This window comes from Diplotaxodon limnothrissa, linkage group LG2, assembly GCF_057381915.1.
Source record: "Diplotaxodon limnothrissa isolate DT_005_m linkage group LG2, D_limnothrissa_male_GT1.1, whole genome shotgun sequence".
NCBI lineage: Eukaryota > Metazoa > Chordata > Actinopteri > Cichliformes > Cichlidae > Diplotaxodon > Diplotaxodon limnothrissa.
Window position 1 is genome coordinate 14621385 of NC_140597.1, and position 5976 is coordinate 14627360.

The following is a 5976-nucleotide window of genomic DNA, read 5'->3' on the forward strand; positions in this document are numbered from 1 at the left end:
TTGCTTCTGGAAGCAGATTGAGATGAACTTCCAGGCAGTTGATAGCAACCAGAGCTAACAAAGGCTAACAGTTTACCTCCACGTGGTACTTTCTAAAGTCACCAGAAAAATGCAGCATTTGCCTGTTTACTCACTGCGGCTACTTCTAACATGAAAGTTAGCTGATAACCAGTGAACTTATGTGCAACACAGTTGGTTGCAACTTATATCTAATACTTTTTTCCAGCTCAAAAGCTTCAGTCTCTCTTTTCTCCTGCCAGCACGCGACTACCTCCACACATAGCAGCGAACACAGAGCACGTAGGTGGGACATACAGCGGCAGGCTGCTCTCCCATTGGTCAAAACATACTGGGACCTGTGCATTTCGATTGGTTGGGCAGGCTGTCCATCTCTCCTCATATCAGTCCTTAAAGTGGTACCCTCATTGTATGTGGGTTACATGATGCATGCTCAATCATCCAGGTAAGGATGATTCTGTTCATCTGGACGTTTTCAGTGGGAGAAACATTTCGTCACTCGTCCAGGTGACTTCTTCAGTCTCAGCTGACTGCAGTTTTCCCCAACCTTATAAACAGTGCTTTTGCACAATGACTAAACTAGCACCACTGAATGAACAATGGGCTGGGAGGTCATTTCCATGATCATTAATATGCAAATTGTCATGACCATTGATCAACAACCACTGATCAAAGACCAACGCTGAGGAACGCTGGTTTGAGCGGGCAGTCAAGGTCATTTACGGGAAAAGGGAAAGACTGAATTGAGGAGGAGGCCTAAGGGTACATCTGTCACCATCTGTCACAATGCTGTGATTGCAGCCATTCCCCAACTCTCTGTGAATGTAACTCATGGACATTGATCAACGGGCTTTGATCAGTGCGAAAACCTAATTGTCTCTCAGCAGTTTGTGAAATACCTGTTCAGTTCAGCTTGAGCCAAGATGACTAAAGCTGGGCATACACTGTGCGATTTGTGGCCCATTTTGAGACATTTTTCAGTCATGCGACCATTTTGGGGATCGGCCTGAGTTTTGCCTTAATCGTGTGTCGTGCATTGTGTAGTATACATGGGGTAATGAGAAGCGATTAACACCTCACAACCAGCTCCCGATCAGCAATTGTACGGTCATAAGAAAATCAAACCTGTTTGAAATCCTGGGTGCCCCTCGTGAGGGTATCGCACTGTTGAAGCAGTGCCATGAGCCGATTTAACGCAACCTCTCACGCTGTGCATGCGCAAACAGAAATGGAAGTGAGAAAGATGGAGTAGCACGGCAGTGCAGCGTGTGATCTGGACACAAGCGATGGAGGCCCAACTTGTAGAACTTTGGCAAGCTCATCCGTGCCTTTTTGATGTGGTCTCACAAAATTATCACGACTGCAACAACCGTGAAAAGAGTTGGATGGATGATTGTAATGACCACGGCAGACCCAACAACATGAACATGCTTTTAAGCATCACTTTATTGCACACACTATTTAGTCAAAGGAGCTTGCAAAGAAAAGCGTCTGGACTTCTTTAAGTTGCTTGAAGACGTTTCACCTCTCAGAGAGGTACGATGACCTGGATGACTGAGAACCTTCACAGACGCACGCTATTTACACTTTTCTCACGGATGCTGTGCACACTCGGCTGCAGTTCTCCTGCTGCCAGCCACACACATCAATAACAACAACATGATAGGACTCAGTTCAGCCTTTTAACCCAGCGCCTACCCTGCAGCGGCACCGCTGTTCACACCCCGCCGCATAATTGCTGCTCGATTGCAGCTGCCTGGTCAATGTTTTTCCTTAGCAGTTTAGCAAAGTTGGTGGTGTGAGTGTGTGTGTCTGTGTGAGTGAAAGACAGAGAGGGAGAGAGAGGGAGAACGAGAGACAGATTTTGTGTTAGAAGATTTTGTAACACTTCATGTTACCACTTCATGTTATTATGCACGCACAGAGTGAGCAATCAGGTCACGTCAGAGCATCAGGCCGTATAGTATGAGACTATGCATTGTGACCTATGAACTTCTAACCCCTGCGATTCAGTTGTACAGTTTGAGCAGGAGCTGAATAACGTGACTAAAAAAATTGCAGTGTAGGCCCAGCTTTAGATAAACAAGATCACTGCACAGGAAGCAGAACTGTCAGTTTCTCTAGTTGAACCTGTGGAGGGATCATGGACTGCCTGCAGTTTGCTTACAAGAAGGTGCTCTTCACAGGTTCACCTACAGGAACCATCGCCCAGCACATCCAATCATATTCCTCGTGGAGGCGTCACACCACACACCAAAGAAGAAAGTGCAACAGGGCTCGCTTTGTGAAGAATTAGAGTAGTTTCCCGGAATGAAAAGTGCATTCATCTAGATTGTTAATGGAGCGTGTTTAAAGACATGAAACGCTGCAAAAACAAGCAGAAGCTGCAATATGATGATGATGAATGATTCCCCACAGACTCAGTCATGTTCCTGAAATGATTAAAGACACGTAGTGAAGAGCAAACGAGATACGAGCACCTTCGTCTGCAGACTGAGGCTGTGAGAGTGTGATGGGACGACAGCACGTTGAGAGATAAATGCAAGACAGCATGTGCATGTTTTAAACTCCCCTTTTAAAACAAATGCTCTTATCTGGCCGAGTCTTGACATTACCTGATAAGGTGTGTCTGTTTTGGGTGAACCTGCTTTCAGCTACTTCCACTTCAAGTTAGTGACTCCTGTTTTCTAAAACTACAGGTGAAACGTCAGCTGATATTGTGTGCACTCATTATCCATCTATGTCTGTCCATCCGTCCATCCGTCTGTCCATCCGTCCATCCATCATTTAATCTGTCTGTCCATCCATCCATCCATCCATCAGTCCGTCCATCCATCAATCCAACCGTCCATCCATTCATCCAACGTCCATCTATCCATCCAATGACCATTCATCCAACCATCCTTCTCCAGTCCTGAGCACTCATGAGCTGAGGCGTGTGTTCCGGAGCATTAACACCAGGAAGGCGGCCGGGCCAGATGGAGTGCTGGGCCGGGTGCTAAAAGACTGTGCTGCGGACCTGGCGGACGTCTTCACCTCTATATATAACACCTCGTTGTCCTGTTCACTGGTACCATCCTGTTTCAAAGCAGCAACCATCGTTCCCATCCCAAAACAGTCAAATGTCACATGTCTGAACGATTTCAGACCTGTGGCACTCACCCCCATTCCCGCCAAATGCCTGGAGAGACTGGTCATTAAACACATCAGAGCTGCTTTTCCACCATCCCTGGACTCGCACCAGTTTGCATACAGGGAGAACCGGTCAACCGAGGATGCGATCGCCACAGTGCTGCACACATTACTGAAGCACTTGGAACACAGGAACACCTATGCACGGCTCCTCTTTGTAGACTACAGCTCGGCTTTTAATACCATCCGGCCATACAAACTCCGTCCCAAACTCCACCAACTGGGACTTAACTCCTCTCTGTGCAACTGGATTGTGGACTTCCTCACTAACCGTAGACAGAGTGTCAGAGTGGGTAAGAACACCTCTTCCACCCTTGTGGTCAACACCGGTGCCCCTCAGGGGTGTGTTCTGAGCCCTCTGCTATACACTCTCTTCACCCATGACTGTATTTCCTCCTGCGCGTCCAATCTCATTGTTAAGTTTGCAGATGACACTACAGTGCTCGGACTTATATCCAACAATGATGAGACAAACTATAGGACAGAGGTGCAACAACTAGAGTCATGGTGCCACGACAATAACTTGGTCTTAAACACCAAAAAGACCAAGGAGATCATTGTAGATTTCCGGAAGAGGGGTCATAACAACCATCTGCCTCTCTTCATTGGCAGTGAGGCGGTGGAGAGGGTGAGCAGTTTTAAATTCTTGGGGGTAACTGTGACCGAGGACCTGTCCTGGGGCAACCATATCACCTCAGTTGCACGGAAGGCCCAACAGCGCCTCTACTACCTGAGGAGACTGCGGAGCGCACACATTCCCAGATCTCTGATGTTGAACTTCTACAACTGTGCCATCAGCAGCGTTCTGACGTATGGATTTCTAGTGTGGTTCCCCAGCTGCACCAAGGCCGATCAGCAAGCACTCCAGCGGGTGGTGAAAGAAGCTGGCAGAATTATTGGAACAAGTCTGCCAGAGATCAGTAATATCTTCCCCACTCGCTGTCTGAGGAGGGTGCACAGTATCCTGCGGGACCAACATCACCCTGCGCGCCACCTTTTCCATCTGCTGCCCTCAGGGAGAAGGTACAGGTCTATACAGGCCAGAACATCCAGACTGGCCAACAGCCTGTATCCACAGGCTGTGAGGCTCCTGAACTCTCTGCCCCCCTCTCACGGACAATAACCATATCCAACTTCTTAATAGCAATGAACTGGTCTGCATTGGTGCATCATATCTTTATTCTCTTCCCCCTCCTGCCCCCCCCCCCTCTTTCTTAAATAGATAACTATCATATCTGATATCATATCTCACAGTACAATAATATTGAATGGGTTGCATTGTTGTATTTCTGTCATGTTTCTCAGGTCTTTGTCTGAATTTCTACGAACATTATTGCTAAGGATTGTCTTATTGCATTGGAGTCACACTGGGTTAAATATGTACACTTGGGTTTTAAGGGGTATTTATTATTTTCTTCTTTTTTTGGGTTGTATGGAAGCCCCAAACGCAATTTCATTGTTCTTGACAATGACAATAAATAAATACTACTACTTTTTCCAGCCGTCCATCTATCCAACTTTCCATCCATCTGTCAATCCGTCTATCCGTCCGTTCATTTATCCGTGCATCCATCTATCCGTCCATCAGTCTGTCCATCATCCATCTGCCCGTCCGTCCATCCATCATTTAATCCATCTGTTCATCCATTCATCCAACCGTCCATCCATCAATCCAACCTTCCATTCATTCATCCAATGTCCGTCCATCCATCCAACTGTCCATCTATCGTCTATCTGTCTGTCCATCCATTCATCATTCAATCTGTCCACCCATCCATCCATCCATCTGTCAATACGTCTATCCATCCGTCCATTTATCCATCCATCCATTTATCCGTCCATCAGTCTGTCCATCATCCATCTGCCCGTCCGTCTATCCATCATTTAATCCATCTTCTGTCCATCCATCCAACTGTCCATCTATCGTCTATCTGTCTGTCCATCCATCATTCAATCTGTCCATCCATCCATCCATTCGTCAATCCACCCATCCATTCATCTGTCAATTCTTCTATCCGTCCATCCGCCCATCCATCCATCAATCATTCAATCAGTCCATCCATCCATCCATCCATCTGTTATTAAGTCCTTCCACCTGTCAGTCAGTCCATCTGTCCATCTCTCCATCCATCCCTCCATACTCAGGGCAGACTGCACAAATCACAGCAGCTGCATTCTGTGGAAGGTTTTATTTCCGTGGTTAATTCTTTCTACAAAGAGTAATCTTACATTTAACCTCCACACATCAAGCTGCTCCGTCTGCAGTGCAGCAGAGGCTTTCCCACCAGCTGTTTGATGCCCACAGTTTCCTGATTATGTCATCATCCTGACAGCCTGACATGATCTGACTGATTACAATGATGATGTTTCAGCGCCAAATCACACAGACCCCGAAACACTTGCTAATGACTAAGTATCTCCTCAGCCAACAATTTACCCTGCTTCCTTAGCATAATGAGTGCGATATAATACTTCATATAAGAATATGACTCTCATTATTCCTGGTGAGGAAGGCCACACCCTTCCTGCACAGGACACTGCAGGAAACCTGGGAATAGGCTGATTGTTCCTGAACAGTGCAGCAATGTGAGAGGAGGTAAAAATGCTGAAAATCTGCTGGTTAAAATTTTATATTATACAGTGGGGCAAAAAAGTATTTAGTCAGCCACCGATTGTGCAAGTTCCCCCACTTAAAATGATGACAGAGGTCAGTAATTTGCACCAGAGGTACACTTCAACTGTGAGAGACAGAATGTGAAAAAAAAA

At 46.4% G+C, this 5976-nt stretch overlaps 1 pseudogene; it reads left to right on the forward strand.

Moving 5' to 3' along the window:
• Positions 1–4678: 4678 nt before the first annotated feature.
• Positions 4679–5506, forward strand: LOC146638297 (uncharacterized; annotated as a pseudogene).
• The last annotated feature ends 470 nt before the right edge of the window (positions 5507–5976 follow it).